Genomic DNA, 26969 nt, shown 5'->3' on the forward strand with positions numbered 1-26969 from the left:
AAGAACCATTGAGTAAAGGTTGCAAAATTGTTCTTTGGCTCATGTCAACCTTTAATTGCAGGAGACTTCTCTTGTTCATGGATTTACCTTCTGTGGTTTCAGTTATCTGTGGTCAATCATGGTCCGAAAATATTACATGGACAATTCCAGAAACAAACAATTCATAAGTTTTAAAATGCAGGCCATTCTGAGTAGCATGAAAAAATCTTGAACCATCCAATTCCATCTGCCCTGGGTAGGAATCTCCTTCTGTCCAGTGTCTCCACACTGTAGAGACTCCCTGTCCAATGGTCACTTAGTAGCCAACTCAGTTATCAGTTCGACTGTTGGTTGTATAGCAGTGCTTGTGTTCAAGTTACCCTTATTTTACTAAATAACAGCCCCAAAGCAGAGGAGTAGTGATGCTGGCGATTCAGATAGGCTGAAGAGAAGCTATAAAATGCTTCCTTGAAGTGAAAAGGTAAAAGTTCTCAACTTAATAAGGAAAGAAAAAAATTGTATACCAAAGTTGGTAAGATCTGTGGTAAGAACAAATCGTCCACCCATGAAATTGTGAAGAAGGAAAAAGAGATACATGTTAGTCTTGCTGTGGCATCTCAAACTGCAGAAGTTATGGCCACAGTACATGGTAGGTGCTTAGTTAAATGCTTAATTAAGATGGAAAAGGCATTAAATTTATGGCGAAAGACATGAACAGAAAATGTGTTTTAATCGATGGCATGTGTTGCATGAGAAAGCGTTGAGCCTATACAGATACTTCAGCAAGGGACCCCTGAAATGAGTGACACCATGTCATTTACTGCAAATGAAGGATGGTTACTTGAAATTAGGAATAGATTAGGATTGAAAAATATAAAAATGACTAGTTACTGTGGTTAATCTCTTACTGTATCTAATTTATAAATTAAACTTTAACATAGGTGTGTGTATAGGATCAAAACATAGTGTATATAGGGTTTGGGACTATCCCCTGTTTTCAGTGTCCACTGGGGGTCTTAGAAAATATCTCTCATGGGTAAAGGCTGGGGGACTACTGTGTATCTTTTAATCTTGGTGTGGAGGGACTTAATATGCTAATTATCTACTAGGTTTCAGGTGATATTAATAAATACTCTCATATATTATTGCATCTGATCTGGTTACTTGTTATTTTTCTCCTGCTAATGCTGTGGGTAGTATTTCTTTTAATATCTTTTATTCATTTAGAGAGAGAAATCCTTTGCTACTTCTCACAAAGGTATACATTTTCTCACGGGTGCTTATCAGTCTGTTGCAAAAATGACCTTAATGTATATTGCTTACTCATTTGTTTTCATCTTGGTCGAGTGAATTGCTTCCTATCTGAATTAGCTATTGCTCCAACATCCCTTGAGCGAAGGGCTATGGCTCAGTACCTCAGCCTCTAGTCCCTTTCATTTGCTAAAATTGCTTTTGTTTGTTGCAATAGTTCCCTGCTCTGTGAAACTCATCCAAAAAGTCTGAAAAGTCACTGTCTGGGCTGAGGTGGCACTTGCTACGAGCTGTACAACTCATCAGCTACTCCATGGGTCTCTCTTTCTCTTTTGGGTCCCAGGAGGCTATTTCTGGACTCAGAGAGAGAGAAAAAAATGGTCCTTTTACCTAATAGACCGTCACCCTGGTGAATGTGAACAAAATCAGTAATTGAAAATTTTCTCTGAGCTTATTTTTTCCTTCTAATTGGTTGCTTTCACAGCAATAGTGCAGACGGCTCTATATTAATATCCTGCTTCCATCAAGTATCAGAGTAATTGGCTGTTGGCTTCACAGTGCCAACTTTGCTGTTCTCGCCTTTAAGTTTTCTACTTTTTGCTGACTTGCAAACTAATGGAGAGAATACCAAAGAATAACGAAGATCAGAAACCTTGCAACTGAAAAAGAGAAGTTCCCCTAATCTCAGGGTAAATAAAGCACTCGGCGCATGTTAGTTGCTGCCATATCTAAGGAAAACATACGTGATAGGCTTTGTGGAGTGCGAAGTGCATTAACTTTGGCTCTGTTGTCATAATGTGCACATGGGAATACCAAGGCAGCTCCTGGAGACTTACACGACAGTTTCTCAAATGGTGTCAAAAAATATTGGTTTGAGTACAGTTGGCCAGTATTACATTTGATTGCCAAGAATACTGATTTACTATGCGTTATAAAAAGCATGAAAGAAGAGATATTTGGAATTTTGACCTGCTAACATTGTCAGCAGTTTTTTTTTTTTTTTTTTTTTCCTAGAAAATTCTTCTCAGTATGGGAGAAAACCATAGCCTGGGAATAAATTAGAAAAAAAAAAGTGAAAATAAATAAAGCCAACTCCCTTTCCTAATGCAGAGATTCTAAGTATTTCCATGTGGGTGAAGCCCTCGAGGGATGGAAACTTCGGCTTTAAAGTGGAATCTCTTTTTCTCTTCCAAAGCACCAAAAATTGAGACTCGTCAAGAAATATTAAATATTTTTAATTGAAAATTAGATCTCTTACATTTCTCAAAAATTTGGCTTTAGGTACTTCTACTTGGACTTTTTTTCTGCTTCCCCTCGAATTTATTGCTGCCAATTTAGGAGAGAATTTTTTCTTAAAAGTAGAATTCCGTTTTATAACCAGTAATTTGGTTTACCTAAAGCTATTTTTTTGGGGGGGGTATGGCTTCATTGCATGTATTTGCATATTATATTTCTATTTCTATTCTTATTTATTCCTGATGTTTGTACATTTAGCTTGCTAGGAAATAGTCCTATGCCTATCTTCTTCATTTTTCTATGTTATAATTTAGAAAGCAATTCACAAGATTTCACTTATGCTATGTATATCAGACACAATTTTACTTTCTACAGATATAATTTTCAGAATAGGTTCTTTATGTTCAATTGCCAAGAAAATAGTTTCTCATGGCACATCTATATTTCATTTATATGCATATATATTAATGTATATATGTATGTATATATCATATTCTTACACCTGTGTTTAATTTAAAAAGCTTGCCAGAGAAATGATAGTTTTAATCCTTACTTTGCTCTAATTAAAGATTGAGAGATTTATCTAATGTTAGGAGTCCCTACAATTTGCTGCTACAGATTTGATTTACTACAACCAATTCTCTGATAATTCTTCTGTTGAAGTAAATATAATGATATCCTGAGAGGTGACCAGAGCTTTCAAATGTGTTTATGGCAATGTCTGAGATCTCTGTCTACCACTGTTGTTCCCTGATGTCGGCTTGTGATGAGTTGGACCTTCAAACCATTTCTAGGCAGACTGAGTAAAGTGGTACATTTGTAGAGAAGAAAAACAACAACAACAGTGTGAGGACTATACTTTCTAAATAACAGTGATAGAGTGCTTGCAAATCACCTTCTCTAGAGGGCTGCAAAACATTGTTATTGTCTGATGCCATAATGGTGGTAGTCAAGTAGAATTTCATAAATTTGCCTGGGTGAAAAGTCTGGACTCATACATATACATATATTTTATCACATAAGAACCTGACCACAGGCAATTAAAAAATGTCCAGAAATGCTCTGAAGCATGCCCTGTTTTGGGGATTTGAGGATGAAGAGAAAATGCAACATGGTCATCTAGGAGAGTAGGAATTGCTGGAGGATGGGAGGCTAGTAACATGGGAAGATCAGAGGAAGATGGAATATTTTGTCCCAAGACATAAAATACTCAGATTTTTAACCACTGTAGATGAGAGCAGCTGCACACTGAGATCATCGGTCTTATTTTCCACATTCCCCAGTTTCTATATTCAACTATTTTGCTGGAGTTACATATAAAAGGTGATCTCAGATGTCTCTCCAAAGAAATAAAGTCAATGAATTTATGCAGCAAATCTCAGGGAAAGAATTTTGGACCAAAGAGAACAGGGAGTAAGGTGATGGCAGACTAGTAGGGCTATATTTTGCCAGGTGGATTTTGGTATTTCTTTGGATAGGATCACAGGGATAGGCTGCAGTTCTGCCACTACAGGGCTGGCCCTCGATAACGCAAATTCTGTAGGTATAAATGAACAGCCCAGTGTGTGGAGTGACTTAATATTCTCAAATCCCTTGAAACTTAATTTTTAAAACACTTTATTCAGATTGATAGTTTACATGTTCATCTCTTCCTCTTTAAGTCTAATCAACATTTGATTGCCACGAAAAACATATTTTAGTTATCAAGAAAATATCTCCAGTAAATTAATATTTTTATTCTACTAAATAGTCTTAGATTTAAAAAAAAAAAACAGAAAAAGTTTTTTGACATATTTCCAAATATCATCTTTTCATGTTTCATTACAGCAGTGGCTTTCAATTCTACTTCCTCTAGGGAAATGCTAGGCTCCTTAGTGTTGTAATGTTTTTCTGGTTCTTGGTGTCTGCACTATTTCAATTCCAATTTCAGTTTCAATTTTAATAACTTTATTTTCATGACAAAGTGTGTGAGTTTTGCCAAAGTCAATCCAGTGAGTCTCTGTGTCTAGCCTTTTAGTTTTCTCACTGGCACGAAAGCTTTGTTTTCTAAAGTCTATTCCCAATTGCTTTCTGATTCAGATCTGGCGATGCTGCCACACAATGCAAAACTGCTTTATTTATTGCTTTTTCTCCCCTCTCCAGATACGACAGGAATTTTTTGTTCAAATTTTTTTTTGTGTATGTGTGACAAGTTATACCATTTCAATGATAAAATAACTAGCTTCCTTATGTTTTTCTTTTCAGTGCTGTTGTCACTTAAAAAGAAAATGTCTTCTCATTTATTTTCTTGCACACTTTTCATTGAGTTTGTCATTTTATATTTCTAAGTGTCTCACATTTCAGTTGATAATCATGGCGCTTATATTTAATCTGCCATGTATTTTATACATTTAAAGCAACAAGAAAATCTGTACTTATGAATAAGGAAATTTTGTTTTAGCTCAATTAACATTTTAAAGGAGATTGAGTTGGTGCATATTCTTTAATGGCTGGGACTAGTTGACATTTCAACAGTTTAGAGGGTCAGTAAACTAATAGAACTTAAACAGTGCTTAATTTGATTATAATTAACTCCAATGTTTGATTTAAGAATTACTCTTGCTAAGTGGGGTACAAATTGTTTATCAATAAATTGTGATGGATTGCAATTTCATCTTTTGCCACCTTAGTACCCAAAGAAAACAAAAATGAAAAGCACGGATATCTAGGAGATTTGTATGTAGCTCATTAATAAAGGTATTTTCCTTTATCATGCTTTCTTCATTAAAAGTGTACAAATAGATCTACTTCTGTACTTCACTTTTGTCTACAAATACTCTGGATTTTCTTTATTTTCCCTTTCCTAAGCTCTGATGTATTGCATTTTTCTATAGAGCCTCTTAAATAGGTTTCATTGTGTGGTGGTAGTGAAAGAGGTTAAGTAAATTGACTGAGCCCACAGAATTAATATGTGGCAAATGTTTTTCCAAACCTAAGTCTGAATCACTCCAGAGAATTTATTTTTACACTATACAATACAACTTTGGTGGTGAGAAGAAAAACCACCTATACTCATACAACTTGTCATTAATATTAACATAATCGTCCTATTTGGCTAACCGAACTTTATTATTCCACTGTTTTCATCAATGTGACTTTATATCCTGGGAAACTTTTGCCCAGGAAGATAAAAATAATTTTATTGTATACACCTGGAACTTTATGAAAACTCCATTTAAATGAAAATCACATTGTTGGACTACTGAATAGACAGTCTTAAATGACTATTCACTCCCCACGATTTTTCTACTTATGCATCGATGTCCTCTCTTTGCTTTGTCTGTTAATCCTAAACTGTTATATCATAATCTTTACCTAATCCTTGTCTAACTCCCATACCAACAGATTCATCTTAAACTAGATTCCAAAACCTCATAAATATCCTGACTTCACTTGGCCTCTCCAAAGTCAAGGTAGCATTATACCGTGCTATGGTAAGCAATCATCTCTATTTGCCTTCAGGTCGATTCGTTGTTTTTGGGGTCCAGCATTTGAAAGTTGTTAGGACTTACATATTTTTTATTTGTTTCTTTGATTACATTTTTAAATTTCTTTGTTTTCTATGATGTAATGTGCTAAATGGACACCTGTTGATTAATTCTGAAAAAGACAACTAACTGTTTCCTCATTTCATTCCTATATCTTCTCATTGGTATGTGATCTGAGTAAGTTATCTATCTTTAGCTTTCTTCTCTGGGAGATAATGATATAAGTTACAGGGTTGTTATGAGAATTAAATAAGGTAGCATTTTTGAAAATGTGCTATAGAGTGCTGTGTAAAGGCAGAAAAATTTTGTTATTGATATTACTTATTCTATCTAGTGATACTTATCATTCAGTGTCAAACAGATTTCTGGCTGTAGTTTGGAAATATTGATGAGGGAGACCTTGTAAGTGAGGACGATCGTCAGGTTTTTCTGTGCTATGAAGCGGGACAGTTGTGTGCCATTTTTTGGGCTAGGGAAAATAGTACAAGGAGCAGAAGGGGATATGAGGGTTAGGGGTGGGACAAGTGGGAAGACAATGGATGGATTCCTTTCTGTGACATTAACCACTCCTTAGCAGCTAACTAAAAGTTTTTTTCAGGCTATCTCTTTGGCTTAATTTTCTTCTTGGTGATCTTGTCTATCCTAAAGTTTTAGACACTAATTAATTCAGACGCATTGATGACTCCTAAAACATTTGCTCTATATCAGATCTTGAGTTTGATTTAATTTCATCTATTCGACTGGAAATTTCCATCTGGATTTTCCCACAGTTGCCTCAACCTTAGTCTGTCAAATACTGGACTTATTATTTCCCTTTTTTTGGCTAACAGAACCAGGATTCATGAGGTTAGACAAATGATAATCTTTTCTCTTTCTCTATTCATTCATTCATCAAATGTTTACTGAACACTCTGTGTCTGGTCATTTTCTTAGACTCTGTATATACAATCATTAAGTAAAAACGACACAATCTCTGAGTTCTTAGAGCTAATAGTGTTTTTTAAAACCATTTCTTATATTTTTCTTTCTTGACTTTTGAAGGAAGTATTTTCCAAATTGCATGCTTTAGATTAGAAGAATAGTTTTGGGTTGCCAATAGGTGCTAAATTAAAATAATAATAAAAACAAAAACAAAACAAACAAACCAGAAAGATTCTGAGGTCATATGAGTTGAGGAAAATAGGATTAATAATATTTAAATGTTCTCTTTTTTTCTGGATTACTTTAAAAAATTTTATTTTTAAATTTTTATTGAGGAATAATTGACAAACATAATTAGATATATTTAAAGTGTACAGTGTGATAATTTGACATACATGTACACTGTGGAATGGTTACCAAGAGCAAGATAATTAACATGTCCATCATCTACATAGTTAACTTTTATATTTTTTGATGGTGAGAATGCTTAAGATCTACTCTCAGAAACTTTATAATATACAGTATTGCTAAGTATAGTTACCATACTGTGTGTTAGATCCTCAGAACTTATTTCTTCTTATAACTGGACATTTGTATCTTTTAACTTACATCACCCATTTCTCCCTACCTCAGCTCCTGACAACCACCATTCTATTCTGTGTTTCTATGAAACAGGCTTAATTTTTTTTTTTTTTATATTCTACATATAAGTGATACCATGCAGTATTTGTCTTTGTCTGGCTTTTTGCACTTAGTATAATGCCCTGAAGGTTTATCTATGTTGTTGCAACTGGTGGGATTTCCTGCTTTTTTTATGGCTGGAAAATATTCTATTGTGTGTATACATATCACATTTTTGTTGTTCATTAACCCATCAAAGGACATAAGGACACTTAGGTTGTTTCTATGTCTTGGCTACTGTGGATAATGCTGCAATGAACAGATATCTCTTCATGATATCAATTCTAGTTCTTTGGATAGATACCTAGGAGTGTGATTGCTGGATCATATGGTAATTTAATATTCAATTTTCTGAGGAATCACTATAATGGTTGTGCTCTTTACATTCCCACCAATAATATATAAAGGTTTCCTTTTCTCTACTTCCTCACCAGAAATTATGTCTTATCTTTTGATAGCAACCATCCTAACAAGTGTGAGGTGATATCTCACTGTGATTTTGATTCACATTGCTCTGATGATTGGCGACATTGAGCATCTTTTCATATACCGATTGGCCATTTGTATGTCTTCTTTGGAAAAATGTCTATTCAAGTCCTTTGCTCAGTTCTAAACTGAATTATTTGCTTTTATTTTTTGCTATTGATTGGTATGGGTATTTAATACATTTTAGATTTTATTTGATATATGGTCTGCAAATATCTTTTTCCCACTGAATAGGTTGCTTTTTCAATTTCTTGTTGCTGCCTTTGCTGTGCAGAAGCTCTTTAGTTTGCTATAGTCTTACCTGCTTATTTCAGCTTTTGGTGCCTGTGCTTTTGGTGTCTTATCCAAGAAATCATTGCCAAAATCAAGTCAAGTATCTGCTTCTCTGCCAGTTCTACAGTACAGGTGACTTTACTTGACCACAAAACCCTTTGTGTACAAACCTGGCCTATTGTGCCACACAAAAATCTTTAAACCACGCTGCTTTAAAAAATTTCATTAATTTTTAAATTTAACAATTATTGTGAACCTACTATGCATTTTGTTTTCCTACTCTTCTGTTAGGGACTGTGAAAAATAAAAAAAGGAATCAACCATTCATTGCCTTTGACCTGAAGGGATTTACATTTTCTTTTATTTTTCCCCTTTTCCTTCTGGTCCACTGTAATATTATATTTCTTAAAGATTTGAGCTGTTTTCTAATATTTGATGGTGAAATTAACCTCAAATCAGAATACAAATTTCAATTCCTCCATGGTTTAGATTTCCATTTTGAACTTTTCTTCTCCCTATATCATTTCTTTATAACCCGCCCCCCCCCCCCCTTGGTCTCCCTGGGTATCTCCTCACCATTTCTTTTTGATTGTAAGCTCACGGTGCAGAAACTGTGTCAGACTTTCTTTTGTATGATTCCTAGCAAATGTGTCACATATGGAGGTTAATGAATGACAAATAATGAATACTGGTGAATAATGATGGGTTAACCAATGACTGTGGCTGTGTTTGTGCTTCCTTTTAATGGAAAGATTTCTGTAGTTGAGATGGAAATGAAACCCAGTCTTTGGGTATTGATTAACAGAATTGTCATTACTTTGTTCTTTGTAGCTATTTAGAAAGTTACTGTATTCTGAAAAGTAGTCATCTGTAGCACAAGTGCAATTTTTCAGTTGGTGAGTTATACCATCTTCTATAAATCTGTGGCTGTTGTTCTACTCTGATTTCTCTTGTATGTACTAGGGTAAGGCAAATCATGTTATTGAATAGAATTAACACTAGTTTTCTCAGAAGCTGAGAATGTTCATAGACATTTTTTTTTAATCTGAGAAAAGTTCTTAACGCTTCTTTTCTTCCAAGCTAATCTGAAATTCCTTAATGCACTTATTGTGAAGCAAAGAGAGAGGTAGGCAAGTGTGTGTATGTATGTGTAAGTATATGTGAAAGTAATTTACTTTGTGACTTATTTCTTCTGAAAAATAAATACAATTTTGCATGTTTTTTTCCCCCAATTTTTCTATTTCAAATATTGGCCACATAAGTCATGAAGGAAGATGATGCTAAGGCAAGGGCCAATCTTGGCAAGTTTATGATGCTCCAAAGATGTTCTGATTATTATTAAACTCCACATTGGTGACTATCAGCCTATAGCAGGTATACTAGAGAAATGAATGCGTGACTCAAAGGTACTGGCATTTGCACTGTGAGATATTAGGAGAACTTCTGGGTGTGTTTTAGTTTATATGGAGGAGCACAGAGCATAAATAAATATATGTATAACATTTCAGTGAAATTATTATGTGAAACGCTTGTTTCAGTAATAAGTTTAGACTCAGTCATGTATATTACATTCTAGTTAATTTGTGCTAAGGGCTGGCAAAAATGGATGAAATGGCTCAAGTAAAGTTGACATTTGAATAACGGTTGTTGAAAATCTTCACCGTAACTCACTTAATTTATTGATGGCAGTGGACTAGGTCTTGGGGTCCAAAAAAACCTTTTTTCTAATGATTTAATGGAAATGTAATATAGTGGGCTATGGGAAATTTGGAGGAGAAATTTAACAAGAGAGTACATAGCATGTGACGAGACTTGTAAAGCTAAGCCTGTGTGGGCGGTGTCGATTGTTCCGTCGCCCCTCAGGCTTCCCTGGCTTTCCTCCCTCTCCTGAGGTCCGAGTTGACAGCACCACCCCTTGCTCTAGGAAGCGCTCCTAACACACATCCCAGCTGTGGAGTCTGAACGGTGTGGTCATTTTATTACTGACTCCATTCTGGCCACAGATGATGGAGATTCAAGGAGTGGACTTCCAAACCAGGTCAACAAGTATTCTTCCCTGGAAGTTTTGCAAACATGCACAGGGAAAGACAGAGTCCCCAGATGGTGGCCAAGCTTTGAGATATTAGGTGGAGAAGCAGCTGGTGGCTAAGTTTTCTAGCTGGTAGACGAGAACAGCACATCCAGGTAGAGAAAAGCACGGAGACTACATGGAGAACACATCTCTTTTCATCTCTACCTAAGTCCTACCTGTCCTTTGGTCTTTTTCTTACTACACATCTGGTAATAAATTGCTCTTTTGCTCAAACGAGTTTGATTAGATTTCCTGCAAAAGAGTCTTGACTCGTAAAACCTGAAAATACAAACCAGGGAGAAGTATTTAGGGACTAGCAAAAGCAAGTTGGTTCTGTTAAAACAAATAAGCTTGCTTTACTTAAAAAAAAAAAAAATTGGTCTGCTTGTTTGAATGTAGTGATACAAGAATTTGATTAAGCCCTGATTAGTGTCTACATGACTTCGTTGTGTAGAATCTAGAAAACAATATTAAATTGAAAAACTTGCCATATGTGTGAGATTAACATTTTACTCACTTGGGATTTCTGTCTCCCCCATCCTGCCACATGGAACTATTCAATTGGTATGAAACTCAAAGAAGAGTATGTGCCAGCAATCATAAGAACAGTAATGCAACCAGTATGTAACTCAAAAGCATTCATTTCACACCACAGTGGAGCTCATACTACATCACATAGCTGAGAGGCAATGCAGTTTCTTTTCTTTGGAAACGACCCTAGGTTGCATCCAGATAATCACAAATAAATTAAAGAAGGACATCTTTGTAATTTTAAAAGTTTTAAATTTATAAGATAGCAACCTGAGACATTTTTCAGCCACTCGCCAATAAGCACAGTATCTGAATCCAAGTGCAAGAGCCTCTCTCATCCATCCTATCAGATGATGTGTGTCTCTGCCTCCCCCCTGAGCTCACCAACCCCTTAGGACAGGAATGCTGCTCCCATATCCATTTCCAGCATCTGTTTTCATCCTACCCCACCTTGATTTGGGGCTGTACTTACCAAGTGCCCATGGCAGAGAGGCAGGAGTCCCGGTTGGAAATCTGGAGATAACAAGGGCTTTGCCATTTATGTGTTCTGGAACCTCAGGTAGATTAATCTCAGAGCCTCTTTTATTCACTGATATGAAGAAATAATACTAACCTCATGGAGTTGTTGTGCAACAAATCTTTATTGATTAACTCAAAAATATTTATCAAGTGACTATTATCTGCAAGGCACTCCTTCGGGAGTTGGTAGTGAACAAAACAAAATCTCCAGCTGCTTAAAGCTTATTGACTAATGGTAGAGACAGACCATAGTGCATAAAATATACACTATCTAAGAGAGTGGCTTAGAAGTGCTAAGGAAGAAAATAAAGTGTAGAAAAGGATTAGGAAGTGCATAGAAGTGCTCCAGCTTTGAAAATATGGCCAGGGAAGACCTTTCTGGGGTTCTATTTGGGTAAAAACTGGAAGGAAGAAAGGAAGGAAGGAAGGAAGGGAGGAAGGAAGGAAGGAAGGAAGGAAGGAAGGAAGGAAGGAAGGAAAGAAAGAAGGGAGGGAGGAACAAATGGCAAAGCCGCACAGACATCAGGGGTAAAAGCTTTCTAAGTTGAGCGAATCATGTATACCAAGATTCTAAGAAGGCAGCATGCAAAGTGTGTCAGACGAACAGAGAGGACACCACTTTAGCTAGAGTGGAGGGAGGCAGAATAAAGATCCTGGGGCCCCTTCTAGGTCCCTGAGGGTAAGACTTTGGCGTTCACTTTGAATGAGATGGAAGACTGTTGGCGGGTTTCACAACGGTTTTCTTGAAAGCATCTAGACCAGTTCTGCTACATAGCCGGTGTTCAATAAGTGTGTGCTGGTTGAATCGAGGATTTGGTTTGATCTAATCCACCTGCTTCCACGTTCAGCAGGAGCGTGAAGGGTTGGGGCCGTGGCCACACTGTGTCATGGTCTTTACACAGCATAGGAAATGGCTCCAAACTTCTCGGGAATGCCTGCAGCACCTTGCTGCTGCTTCGTCACTGGAGCGAATGGTCAAAACTGGCTTAGAATATGCAATGCAGCAGGTCAATATTTTTACCAACGACTTGTGAGTATTGGTGCATTTCCTAGGAGCAAATCTGAGAGTCATTATTTTCCCTCTCTATCAACATGGATGGGAGCTCATTAAATATATTTATGTAGCAGTTTTAGAACCATTAGGGAAGTTAATTATACAGTGTTCAGGAAAGCGCTAAAAAAACCCAACAAAGTGAGTTGATCACAGAGAAAGAGTTACACCTGCTGGGTTTCCTATATGACTTTGATTCTGAGATAGAATTGTAATGGGAGGAAAGTTGGCCGATGATATTGAAAGCGAGGTTACCACTCCCTCTGTGTTCACAGATGTTCCTCACCAGCTCCACACATCTCTGAGAAAATCAGAAAATTAAGGTTAGAGATGTGTGCAAATGAGCACTTGCTATTCAAAACAATAATTTAAAAAACTCCCTTGATAGAGTAAGCAAACAAAAAACCAGCTGCAAAGTAAAATGTGGCTTTCTTTTTCCCTCCTTTTATTTGTTTTAGGAAAGCGTTTAACCAACACTTGCCAGTTCTGAGTCCTGCTGCTTGAAGACTGTTGAAGCTCTTTAACAAAAACCAAATTTAGCCCTTTTATTTAGCAATGTGTCCATCAATACCATATTTCATTTCATTTTTTTCTTTTTTAGCACACTGATTTTTCTCTCACTGTCTTCCTCACCTGCAAAACAATAAGACCTATTGACTTTTTGGTCACAACTTCGTTACAAGAATTTTTAGAGTCCAGAGTATATTTAAAATGAGGACTCTACAATTCATTTGGAGAGAATGAATTTCACAGCTATAAACAATCTTTTTATGATATGACTTATTGTCATGGTGGCCATTAGATTCATCAAATGTGTTTGCAACAAATGGGAGTAAACATCCCTGAAATTATAGATGGTTTACTTTTTTTAAAAAATAAACACATTTATTAGTAATGCCTATGAAACATCATATAGAGTATCTAATGCATCTATGATTTTTACATTTTCAAGGTACTGTGAGAATGAAATTTGTTGAAATAGATTAAGAAGAAGATTGAAGTAAATAAGATTAAGGAGCTGGGAAGATATGAGATTTATATTTTTCTAGGCAAGATAATTGTGATCTGACTCAGTTTGAATTGGGCTCTATGAAAACAGGTCTTCTGAGTTTCCTAGAAAAGACTGATTTGTATTTAATGAATTTTAGATATTTTTCAATTTCCTTACTTTTGTAAAAGCTTGACTAATTGGGAGGAAATATAATTCAGTATATTATATGGACATCTATTTTGATGAGTTGAAGTTGGCAGGAATGTATTTGTCTATCGAAATATATTGTTAGGTTTGCCAACATCCCACTTACCCTCTTGTGGGAAAGTGTCTTCCTCTCAATGAGATTTAGTGGAAGTCATCTTTTTATAGAATCTTTTCTTCTTAGCCAGTGGCTGAGTGAAGAGTAGGCCACTGTTTCACATTGGGACAGCCATGGTACCTAATCTCATAGCTACAGGCATCAGTTTCGGAATGGACCTGTATGATCCAAACTGACCCAAATCAGAGCCTCCTCCCAGTTTTCTCAATTGGAGCTAATAATAGAATAGTAGTCCCATTTGGAGGACAGGAGTTATAGGAAGGCAGGTGTCCTCTGTGGGAGAGGTAGGACTACATAAGAGATAATGAACTGTCAGCAGAGATGAAAAGCAGAGTAAGTCCCAAACTTGAACTAGCTCCTGGCTTCAGCTGTCCGAGACCCAGCCCTACCTGTGTTCTTTCAGGTAGTTGGAGTCAGCATTGTCTTTTTGGCTGAGATTAAGAATTACCAAAGCCTAAAATCTGGGTCATTGATAAAAGATTCCATGGGCTATATTTTTCACACTCATTTAGAAATCTTGGAAAAAGTTAAGTTTCTCTTCTTAGGTTGAGTTCAGTATTCAAATTGCTTATTTGTATTTATTAATCATGCTTTAAAATACCTTATTCATGTTTGTCTTTTATTTGGATGCAACTAACATGCTGCGTCTGTAGCAGACGTTTTAGGAAGAAATCAAAATTACAAAAGAAAAGGTGGTATGGAAGGGAACTTAAAATATGACCTTTAAATTTTTTTTTTGTGTATTTTTTTATTGCTGTTCTCATTCTATATAATTTTATCTTTATAAAGAGAATTCTTGTTATAATAGCTAACAAGGATTTAGACTTGTATCTGGGCATTTTTATTGTGCTACATATATCTGTTAACATGTAGAAACATAAAGTATTTATTTTATTATATATACACACACATGCCTGCAATGAAACCCATGATGATGTAATTTGCCATTACTGAAATTAAGATAATCTCTGCTTAAATTAAGATAATCTCTCTTTGTAAAATAGTCCTATGCAAGCTCACTGGTAAAATTTTTAAAGTCTTTTTAGATGATTTTTGTTGCAAAAAGTCCATTTTGTAGTGGTTTTTATGCTGGCCATTTGCGAAAACAATTACTATCTGCAGCCTGCCAGGAGTCTGTTGAAGCATACAATGATCGTCAATGTTCATACGTGTATAGACATATTGCTCTCTTTGACATCAACAGATGTAGCATTTTCATACCACACAGAAAGTAATGGTGCCTGACATTTCTAGGTTGAAAGCTCTTCTTTGTTTCTTTCACTAATGGAAATAGACCTTGTGGCCTTGTTCCTTTCAAGATTATATGTAAATGTTTCTGTAAAAATACGGAGATTTCTTTTTACTATCTCCTGGAAGTTGGGAAATAAAGGTGAAGGGAGAAAATCACCAGATAAACCAAAGATGATTTTAAAAATAGTTTAAGTTCTATATATCAAAAACGGTATTGAGACACAAGTAGTAATATTTGTTTTTGGTGGATGGTGAGCTTATATGACATTTCCATGAAAGACTAAAGGATAAAATACTTCCAAATAGAGATATTAAAACAGCTGAAACACACTTCTTCCCAGTATCATTTCATATTTAGATGTTATTGTGTTTTTAAGGATAGAACGAAAACTTTATTACTTTGACTTTAAAAAAAGAGCCCTCATAATGTCAGATGGGGAGGCCTTAGCACCTAGGATTTTCACAAAGTCCACTTGGATTAGCTATATTTTAACTAGTTTCCATTTTATAGTGAAGTGCTGATGTGTTAAACGAGGTGACATCATTTTTATTACCTGAATTTTGTCATGGTTAGGAGTTACTTGCTACACAAAAAATTAGCAGCCGGATATTTGTGGAGCTACATCACTTGTGACTTGGGTTAGATAGTGTTTCTATCCTGAAAGAGAAAACTACCTTGTATTCTTAAATATAATATGGATGATATTCTCTACTACCGTAAAATCCTGAGGCTGACAGGTCATGCTACCCTCACACAATACAGTAGGGCGCTCTAAAGTGATACACGTGAATGGTGCACAGTACCAAAGAGACTTTTCAAAAACACTTTTATTGAAACTTTCCTGATCATTAGCCTTAACTTATATATATTTTTGTTTTTAAGTATTTTAATTTATTAAGTATTTTATTTATTATGGTGACAGTTAATAAAATCCAGTAAGTTAAAATATCTGTTAACATGTAGAAACATAAATACTTACTGTATTTTAACTTACTGGATTTTATTAACTGTCACCATAATAAATAAAAAATTTTTAAATATTTATTGTGAAATTAATTTAATAATAATACAAATATTTTTTTTTACTTAGAGGAATACATGTTTGTGTAGAAAATTTAGATTACACAGAAAAGTAAAAATAAGAAAAGAAACTGCTACTCATTGTCTCATCACCCAGAATAATGACTATTAACGTATTGACAATACTTACTTTTAGTCATTTTTCTATGCAAAGTCACCTTAAAAAAAGCAATCTTCTAATAATACAAATTATGATGTTATCTCCTTTTCTTCTTTTTAAATATAAAGTTATGTAATAAACATTTCCCCTAAATATTATCTAAAAAGATTTATAATTGTTTTGTGATATATCTTATCAATATGAAAAACTTTATTTAATTTTGTCATTTTGGGAAACTTACATAGCTTATAATTATTTACTGTATGCAATTATGTTCCAGTTCATATTTTAGTAGCAATTTGGCTATATCTAATAGAGTAGGAACTGTGCATATCCAGTAGCCTTGCAATGTAATTCTAGGTACATAACTTGAAGAAACTCTTGCCTATATGTTATAGAAAGAGAAGTGTACATTGCTCTGTTATTTACAGCAGCTAAGTGTTCCATCATTAGGGTAACATATAATATGTTGAGGCTTATTTATACCATGGAATGATGCATAGACTTGCACATTGAATGTATAGCACACTGGTAGTATAGTCCAGTGAGTATAAACTGAACAAACCAAGGCTATAGTGAGTCAACATGGACGAATCCCCCAAACTTAAAGTTAGGACCAAAAAGAAAGCGATAAAAGCATTCATAGTATTATATATATAAAATTTAACCAGGTGTATACTATATATTGTTTATAGCCTAACAGCACAGCTACTCACCAAATAGCCTTTGAGACTGATGCTAGAGATGAAATATCCATGTTTTATCTAAAGCCAATCCTCCCATTTGTACAGAAGATTCAAATGCCTTTTCCTACTCAGAGACTTTGCTCCCCTCTCTTCTGCATCATCAATTTTTCCTGCTTTCCTGGGCTACTTTCATCATTAAAAAAATCTGTTCGTCCTGCTTTTCCTACTGCTAGCTAATGTCTCATTTTTCTGTTATTCCTTTCAGTACAATCCATAGGCATCTCCAAGTCTCTCCTCTCATTCTCTCCTGTCTGGTTCTCACCCTGCTCATCCCACTGAAACAGCTTTTCAAGGCAGCCAAGGACCCTCCCAGTTGCTAAATCCAATAGTTGGTTTTATCAGCTTCATGTGATCATTCCTTCTCCTTGCTATAGTTTCCTCACTTGGCTTCCAAGACACCACATCCGCTTGTCTTTCTTCTCACTCATCTGGTGTCGTTGTGGTTCTTTTTTCTCTGTCTCCTTGCAATTCTCCTCCTGTCCATGGTTTGTCGACGTTGGAGTGTTTTGGGCCTGAATCCTAGGTTCTCTTCCTTGCTACACCTGCCTCACTTTTTTGGTTTTCTTCCAGTTCCACGGCTTTACATACTATCTCTGTGCTGATGATGACTTTTAAATAGATGTTTCTAGCTCGGACATCTCTACTGAAGTCAAGACTTGTATGGCTGCCTTACTAAAAGACATTCAGATGTCGAAGAGATATCTCAAACATAAGTGTCAAAAATGTTCCTGATCTCCTTCCTAAGGTATCTTCTGCTGATAGTCATTGCTGTCATCCTTCTAATCGTTCATTAATAAACCATATCTTTCTGTAAAAAATCTTATTAGCTTGATCTCTAAAATATATCCAGTGCCTGACCATGTGCACTGCTACCACCCTGTTCTGTTCACTGCCATCTCTCCTTTGGAGGACTACTCCAACCTCCCACCCAGCAAATTTGTTTCCATCCTGCCTCCCCACAGTCAGTTCGGAAGCCAGATTAATCCTTTTAAAGTGTAGGCCGGATCGTATCACTTCGCATTCCTTAGCTCAAAACCTTCTAATGGCTCTTCCTTTCTCTAAGAATAAAAGACATGTGTCTTACAAAGAAACCCTTTCACAGTCTGTCTCCCTCTTGCATTCTGACCATTTGGTCCCTGCACTGGGGCTACCCTCATTTCATTCATGAGCACCCAGGTCTGCACCCACTTTAGGGCCTTTGCTCTGGCTGTTTCTTCTCTGTGCAACACACTTCCCTTTTATATCCACATGACTCACCTCCTTTCTTTCTTTATTTTTTTATGTATTTTTATTTTTTAGGTGAGGCAACCCTTGGTTGACCTCATAGATTGCAAGGATCTTGTCAGTTTACAATCCCTTATATTTTTATTTTATACATCTACAGCACCTGGTCTTCCTAGGTGATCTCCCATCCAAGTACTAACCAGGCCTGATCCTGCTTAGCTTCCAAGATCAGAAGGGATCCGCCTTGTTCAGGGCGGCATGGCCGTAGACTGACCTTCTTTAAATCTTTGTTCAAATGGCATCTTCTCAATCAGGCTGACTTTAAACACACTATTCTCCATAACCAGCTCTGCAACCGTCCAAATCCCTCTCCTCCTGCTGTAGTTTGTGTATTATCTTCTAAAATACTACAGGTTGTATTTGTTAAGGTGTAAGATTTATTTTCTGTCTCCCCCTACTTAGAAAGTAAGCCCCATTAGAGCAGGGATTGATCTCTCTTCATTCAATGATGTGTTTGAGATAACTAAAACAAGACTCAGCTTTACTAATTGACTGAACCAACACTGTTGAGTATAAATATGTTAAGGAAGCTAACATGTGCATAGGCATGATGATCAGCAACTTTAGAATGAAGGTAGCTCTGGGGAGATAGGAAAGGGAAAACATGGAGAGCTTTGGCTATATGTAATATTTTATTTGTTAAAATAAAAAAATAAAACAAAGGTCTTCAGAAAATATAACAAAATTTTAACATGTGTTAAGGAGGTGTTTTCTTATTTTCTGCATTTTAGCATACTTCAAAGAAATGTTGTGATGAATATCCTCTTACATAAATCTTCCATTTCCTAGGAATCGATTATTATTTTTTTCCTAAGAAACTAAGTTTTAAAAACACAGAGACTTGGAACTGCATGATGCTTATTGACAAATTGTTATTAACCAATAGTATATGAGAGGCCTGTCTGTGATACTGCGATTTATAATAAATGTATATTTGGTCTGCAGCCTGTGTCTGGCACAGAGCTCCTAACACCCTTGGAATTTCCTTAGTGATGAGAGCAATAAAAGTACCTTCTGCTATGTTAATGAGACAGCTTTGGGAAAGCCCTTAGGGAACAAAAGAATGGGGCTGGTTGCCAGGCGAGCCAACCTTGTGATTAGAAAGTTGGAATTTTCAGTTCTACCCCCAGATATCCTGGGAAAGGAGAGGGGCTGGAGGTTGAATTAATCACCAACGGCCAGTGCTGTAATTAATCAACGTGCGTATTTATGTAATGAACCTTCATGAAAACCCCGAAGTTCAGAGAACTTCTGGTGGGTTGGTGAATGAGTGGAGGTGTGAAGAGAGTGGTGAGCTTAACGAGAGCGTGGAAGCCCCGTGTCCCATCTCACATACCTTGCCCTATGCATCTCTTCCATCTGACTGTTCCTGAGTTATATTATTTTATTATAAACTGGTAATCTAGTAGGTAAAATGTTTCTCTGAGTTCTGTGAGCCACTCTAGCAAATTACTGGAACTCAAGGAGGAGTCTGGGAACCTCCGATTTATAACCAGTTGGTCAGAAGCACAGGTGACAAGCTGAATTTTTGATTGGTATCTGAAGCAGATGGCAAGCTTCTGGGACTGAGCCCTTACCTGTGGAATCCGATGCTGTCTCTGGTTGGACAGGAGCAGAATTGAGCTGAATGATGGGACACCTAACTGGTGTCCAAGAGTTACTTGGCGGTGTGGCCTTCTGTCATGCACCCCTCCCCCCCACCCCGCCCACACACACATTGGAATCCGTTAACAGAATCAGTCCTGTTTCACCACAACCTCAGCAGTTATCTATCAAAATATACAAAGTGGAGATAAGGCTTCAAAATTTTCTAGTTGATATAGATGTGGGTCTCTATCAGGGCACAGGCAATAAACAGCCTAGGTATGAAATGTCTTCTTGCACTGTTCATGGCAGATGAGATGGTGTTATTTCATCAGAGAAACTATAATTAAGTCTCCAAATGTTTTCTCTATATATAGCTACTAAAATTATAGTTAGAAAATTCTAAAAATTTTTTTTGAAAATTTCAGAGGATTATTGCTAGAAGCAATAGCATAGCCTGACAATTTCTTTCTTCGACTTTTTATTTTGAAAAAAATTCAAGCCTATGAAAAGAGCCGAATAATAATGCAATGAATACTTTTATAGTCTTATAAAATCTAATCTAGATTTACTAATTGTTAACACTTTGTTGTATCTGTTTCCTCTCTATTTTACAATCTGTCTCTATGCTAAATCATTTGAAACTAAATTATAGGCATCATATCATTTTATTTCTAAATACATTAGCTTGGATTTCCACTTTCGGTCATAATGGCATAACAAAGGCTATATTTATCGTCTTAACATAAGAAACTTAAAAAATGGGCCAAATATAGAAAACAATTGATTTCAGACATTGAATTACAAATAGAGCAGGACTATGATTACAGTGAGAATGGAAATAAACAAGGTGGACCTTTATTTATAGAAATAAACAATGGAAATAAACAAGATGTACTCACTGCAGGTTTCTGCCTGGAAATAAATTCTGGATTCAGGTAAAGGAAGGGGAAAATCAAAAAGGGCCACACAAACTTGCTGAGTTGAAAAGATGGAGACCAGAGTTTAGGGATTGTTGTTGCTAGAAGTTGCAGAAAAGTAGGAGCTACTCAGAAAAAGAGCTCCAGGAATATGCGTAGGGCTTTTCTTAACACTTTGCTGGGTACTATGTCTAACATGGCTGAGCAAAAATGACCAGATAACAGCAAGCTGAATAATTATCTGAATTCACACAATGTGGGAGAATTTCATGTTCCAACCAGACAGAGTGGAGTTGATCCACCAGGACCTTCAGTACAGACCCCAGACAGGTCATGACTTACTGATGCTGAACTATTCTTAGAGTAAAGGCTACTCTAGATTCACCCTAGAAAATCTTATGAACAAATATTAAAGGGAGCAAATTGATATACAGGTAACCTAATTGTCTGCCAAAAGAAAGTACCAAATTATTTAAAGGATACAACAAAATTCATACTCTACTGCATAACATTTACAATGTCCGGGGTCTAATAGAACTACCAGATGTGTCAAAAGCAGGAAAACATGACCTGTAACCAGGAAAACAGACTCAGAAGTGAACACAACAAGGGAACTAGCAAATAAGAACCTTAAGACAGCAATTGTAACAATGTATAACTATTAAAAAAAGATGAACATAACAAAAAGACAAGATATAGGTAGAACTACATGGAACTTCCAGATACTAAAAATACAATTCTTGAAATAAATATTTCAATGGATGATATGAAAATAAGATTTTGTGCTGTAGAACAGATCAGTGAACTTTTACATAATAACAGAATCTAAAAGGAAGCATATAAAGAAAAAAAAAGTGATAAAAGAATGGATTCTTGGGTACCTGTGGGATCATATCAAGTGGTCTAACATACGTGTAATTACAGTCCCATAAAATGAGAAAAAAGAAGAGAAGAAGAAAAACATTTGAATATTTAATGGCCAAATTTTTTCCCATATTTTATCTCACACACATACACACACACACACACACACACACCCCAAACCCATCATAATCAAATAGCTGAAAATCAGTAATAAAAAGAAAAATATTAAAACCAGCCTGACTAATATAGACACATTTTAGACAGAGTATGGTTTCTCAAACTCAGCACTGTTGAAAATTTGGGTTGGAAAATTTTTTTGCTGTGGGAGCTGGCCGGGTCACTATAGGAAATGTAGCAGTATTCTTAACCTCTACGAACTAGATGGCAGTTACAACCTCCTCTCCCTCCCCCCAATCCCGCCAATGACAATAAAAATTGTCTAAATGTTCCTTGTGGGGACAGTTAACCCACAAGAATCACTGTGTATAGAAACAAAAAATTAATTGCAGACGTCAGAAATTTGCAAGCCAGTACATCTTTGGAGTGCCGAATAGAAAGAAAAAACTTTCAAAATAAAATTCTGTAGTTCTCAAAAATATCTTTCAAAAAATGTTTTTATAATAAAACTAAATCTGAGAGAAGTTATTGTCAACACGATTACAAAACAAGAAGTGTTAAGAAAGTTTTCAGGCTAAAGAAATATTATACTAAGTGGAAACATTTTTATAAAGGAATAAAGAACACCAAAAATGGTATACATGGAGGTTAATATAAAAGATGTTTTTCATCCCCTCTTTTCATCTCTTTAAAAAGTCCTCAATTGTTTTAAGTAACTATTGTGAAATTAATTACAACAGGACAAAAAGTGTAAAGGGAGAGATGGAAATATACGTTATACGCTATGTGATATAACACCATTTGAAAGCAGCCTGTGGTAAGTTAAATACGCATCTTATAAGCCCTACAGCCACCAGTTAAACAAAGACACATAATTATTAAATGAAGTTAGGGTATAAAAGGGAACATAAAAATAAAAAATGGAGGGGAAGAGGACTAGGGGAATAAAGAATAGAGGGGGCAATAGAAGACACATAGCAAGATGATAGATTTAAGTCCAATATATTAATAAGTATAATAAATATTAATTATCCAAAAAGTTAAATTTAAAGATAGAGATTGTTAACCCTGGTAAAAAAGCAAGACCCAACTACAGCTGTCTAAATACATCAGTGTTTATCTCCTAAGAAACAAGGCTACTCTTTCACCTACCCATAATACGATTAGCACACCCATTTTTTTCTTTGACAGTTTTTGAGTTCAAAGCAGTTGTCTTGTACAATGTCCCATAGTTATGATTTTTCTGATTGTTTCTGCCTATTTAATAAGGGTTAAAGGGTTTTTTTTGTTGTTGTTTGTTTTTGTTTTTGTTTGGCAAGAATACTATGTAAGTGATCTTATATAATCTTGATTGCATCACATTAGGAGGCATATTATCACAAGAGTGACCATATAATTTATTATTCAGAGCGGGACAATTTTGAGAATGAAAAGAAGTACTGTTAATAAGTACTCTAAAATATGAGGTGAAAACTGAGCATGTCCCAGGTCAGCTAGGAAATGATCACCTAATTATTGGCGACACTAGTTTGATCACTTTGTTAAGGAGGCATCTGTGTAATAGTACTTTAATGTAATCATCCTTTTATCCTTTTGTAATGATTAAAATGTGGGATGCTACATTGAGAACACGTGAATATCATCTTCTTCAATCATATTTTACATAGCAGTTTGAGCACCTGCTAATGAGCTTTGACTAAATAAATTATACATTTGAGTTGGAAAATAACAGTTTTCTTATTCTATTATTTCTTCTGAGTTTATTTGTTGGCATTCTGATGTTAAGATCTTTCCTTAACTTTCCCTTTACCCTTTTAACGTCCTTATGGATTCATATATTAAGATCATTATTCTTTATTATGCGCAAATCATTAGAAAAACTGGCCAATGCAAGCCCTGCAAGCTGGCTTCCTTGTTGTTTTCATCCGTTGCATTTATTTTTGAGTGCTTTTTTGTTTCATGTTATGGTCCAGTTTAAGTTTGTAAACCCCCTTTTCCATTGGTTTATTTATATGTCTGAAATATGATATTTTAATTATCAATCTTTATAGTTTTAATATCTAATAACAATAGCCTCCTGTTATTATTTTTACCTTTTAAAATTTTCCCAGGTTTTTTTTTTTGGAGTTTTTTCCATATGCACATTAGAATTAATTCATGTAATATTGTGCTAGAGGAATAAGTCAGGTGGAAAAAGTCAAGAACCATGTAATTTCACTCACATGTGGAATATAGAACTAAAAGCAACAACTGAACAAGACAAACAAAAAACCAAAAACTCATAGACACAGACAAGAGGATGGTGGTTACCAGGAAGGTGGGGAAGGTAAAGGAGGGTAAATGGGGTCAAATGTATGGTCACAGAAGGAGACTTGACTTTGGGTAGTGAACATACAATGTAATATACAGATGTTGTATTATAAAATTGTATACTTGAAACCTATATAATTTTATTAACCAATGTCACCCCAATAAATTTAATAAAATTAAAAAAATTAAAGATAATTCACATATCTTAATGAAAAAATAAACTTGTCAGTAACTTTCTTAGGATTATATTGAATGAGTATACCAAATCTGTGGAGAATTGGCATATATTTATAATGCAAAATTGCTATATGCAAGAAGAGGTAATGTCTTTCTATTTGTTTCTAGTCTGTCTGTCTGTCTGTCTGTGTCTCTCACTCTTGGCTTTAGGAGAGAGTTTTTAAAGTTTTCAAAATTTATTTCTAAGTATATTTTTATTTTTGTTACTGTAAGTAGGTATTTCTTTTTCAACATGTCTTCTAACTGATATCATTTGTGTTTATGCAGGCTCTTTCCTTGTGTGCACTAATATTATAACCTAATAGGTTGTTTAATTTCTTTAGTGTTTGCGTTAGTTTTATCATTGCTTCTTCAGTTTTTGAAGGTTTATTATCACATCATCTACAAAGCAGAGATAATTTTACTTCCTTTCCCCACAAGTCTCATGCTTCTAATGGTTTCTGCTTTTTGGATGGCCATGGCTCGCGACCGCAGGGCCACTGTAAACAGCAGTGATGGTAGAGAACACGTTAGCCTGACTCCTGACTCAGTAGGAAAGCATCTAGTGAGTCTGGTGAGCTCTCATCACATACGTATAATGGATTTTTAAAATAAATATTGAATTTTTGAAGATATTTTAGTATTTATGGAGATAATAATATGGTTTTTAAACTTGGATTCATAATATGTTAAATTACATTAATATGATTTCTCATATTCCTGGAATAAATTGTACTTGGTCATGATGTATTATAGGTGTTTTAAATGTGCTTTCAGATTCTGTCTGCTAATGTTTTATTTAGTAGTTTTCACTGATGTTTATAACTGAGATTGTTCTGTAGGTTTGTATGTGTCTATTATCTTTGTCAGGTTTAGGTATATACGTTACGTTTTTTTCATAGACAGGGTTTAGAAGATTTTCTTTATTTTCCATGCCTTGGAAAATTTAAGAAGCACTTGGGTCATGTGGTCTCTGAGAGATTGGTAGAAGTCCAGTCAACTGTCTCGGCCTGGCACATTCAGTAGGGAACAGGAAGTGTCCTTCAGTGACTTTATATTTCCTGGAAAAGGTTTTTTGATCATGCTTTCTCCTTTACCGGTGTCATTTTTGAGAATTTATTTAGTAAGAAAAAGATCCTTTTATTCCACTTGTTGATATTGAAGGTTTGGATGAACTTACATATTGAAAATCATTCAAACTAGAAAATAATTATTAAATCAATAAAAAATTATAATTGATTGCTGTCCCAAGCTTTCTGATTTGATTGAGAGAGGCACTCTTGGGGAAGGAGGTGAGACAGTGAATAAGAGAACAAACACAGGACAGTAAAATTTGATTTTCTGGGATGGAGAGTAAAAGAAGGAAGAAAGGGGAAAATGAAAAGATTAACCATTTTTTTTCCAATTGACTTGTTTCCATATAATCCTGAGGACAAACTAAAGAAGCTAAAGAAGGAGTTCTGATCCTTCAGGAAATGCAAACAGCTTGGTCTAACTTGACTTCTAAAAATATGTGTTATTTTAACTGGAATTTAACCTAGAAACTATAAAATTAACTCTAAAAACTATGCATGTTAATTCTCACTGAATTGTTTGTGGATGATTTTGTATGTCCTTTATTGCCATCAAAAAGCACTTTAACTAGCTAATTTTACACACAAACACACGGATGCATTTGTGTATGATACATGGCAATTTAGCCAACTTGAATAGTAATGGGGAATTGAATAAGAGTTAAAGAAAAATAGTTTATCTTTACTATGCCATATTAGTCCATGTCCCACTTTGCATGCACTAACTCATTTGATGCTCACATTGTCAAATAGATGCCATTATATAATGTTGATACTAATATATAATAATATCAATTTTACAGAAGATGAAACTGAGGCAGAGAGAGATTCAGTGAGTTACATAGTAAGAGGTACAATGGAGGCTGATTCAAATCCAGGGATTGCTTTAAAGTCACTCTTCTAAGTGACAGAAAGTTGGCATCATGTACTTTCTGCCTTCATGGACCTTAAACACGGCTATGAATACAGACCTGTCCACACGCGGCAGGTGCCACAAAGAGGTGGAGCTGCACGATGAGTAGGGAGGCGGCTCCGTGCTCAACATCTGCTGCTGCCGGCAGAGGAAAACTGGGCTGAATTCTCAGCCCTTCTAAACTTCAATTATGTTTGGAAAAGTAAGAAAAGGGTGAAAGTAACTTTACAGATTAATGATGAAGATCAAGTATGATAAGCCATGGGAAACACTCAGTAGGAGGTCCACCACCATGGAGCCACGTCACAAAAGTCAGCTACCATTGTATTCCAGACCTCAGCAAGATACGGCCTGTCCTCTGGAAACATGGATTCAGGAATCAGCCAAATAAGCCAAAGAGCTAGCCAAAGGCTAACTTGTGGCCTGGATTTAGGAAAGAGATCTCACTTGGTTCTGGGGGCAGAAACATACTTTGTGGAGACAGCATTTTTTAGAGATGTGAGTAAAGGGTTGAAGCTCATTAGGTCCATATACTGATCCTTTCAGAGCTGAAACTAGCATTACCCCACAGTCCAGAGACAACGCTTTTATTTTCCTGAAAAAGAAAATGGCAAAGATACACATCCTAACGTAGGCCTAAGAAGTGTGACTGTATCCATTTTTCAGGGAAC

The 26969-nt window shown here is 35.6% G+C and overlaps 1 pseudogene; it reads right to left on the minus strand.

Moving 5' to 3' along the window:
- Positions 1–18392: 18392 nt before the first annotated feature.
- Positions 18393–18511, minus strand: LOC118612255 (annotated as a pseudogene).
- Between the last annotated feature and the right edge of the window lie 8458 nt (positions 18512–26969).

The sequence above is a fragment of the Rousettus aegyptiacus genome, unplaced genomic scaffold (genome assembly GCF_014176215.1).
Source record: "Rousettus aegyptiacus isolate mRouAeg1 unplaced genomic scaffold, mRouAeg1.p scaffold_m13_p_15, whole genome shotgun sequence".
In the NCBI taxonomy this organism is placed as follows: Eukaryota; Metazoa; Chordata; class Mammalia; order Chiroptera; family Pteropodidae; genus Rousettus; species Rousettus aegyptiacus.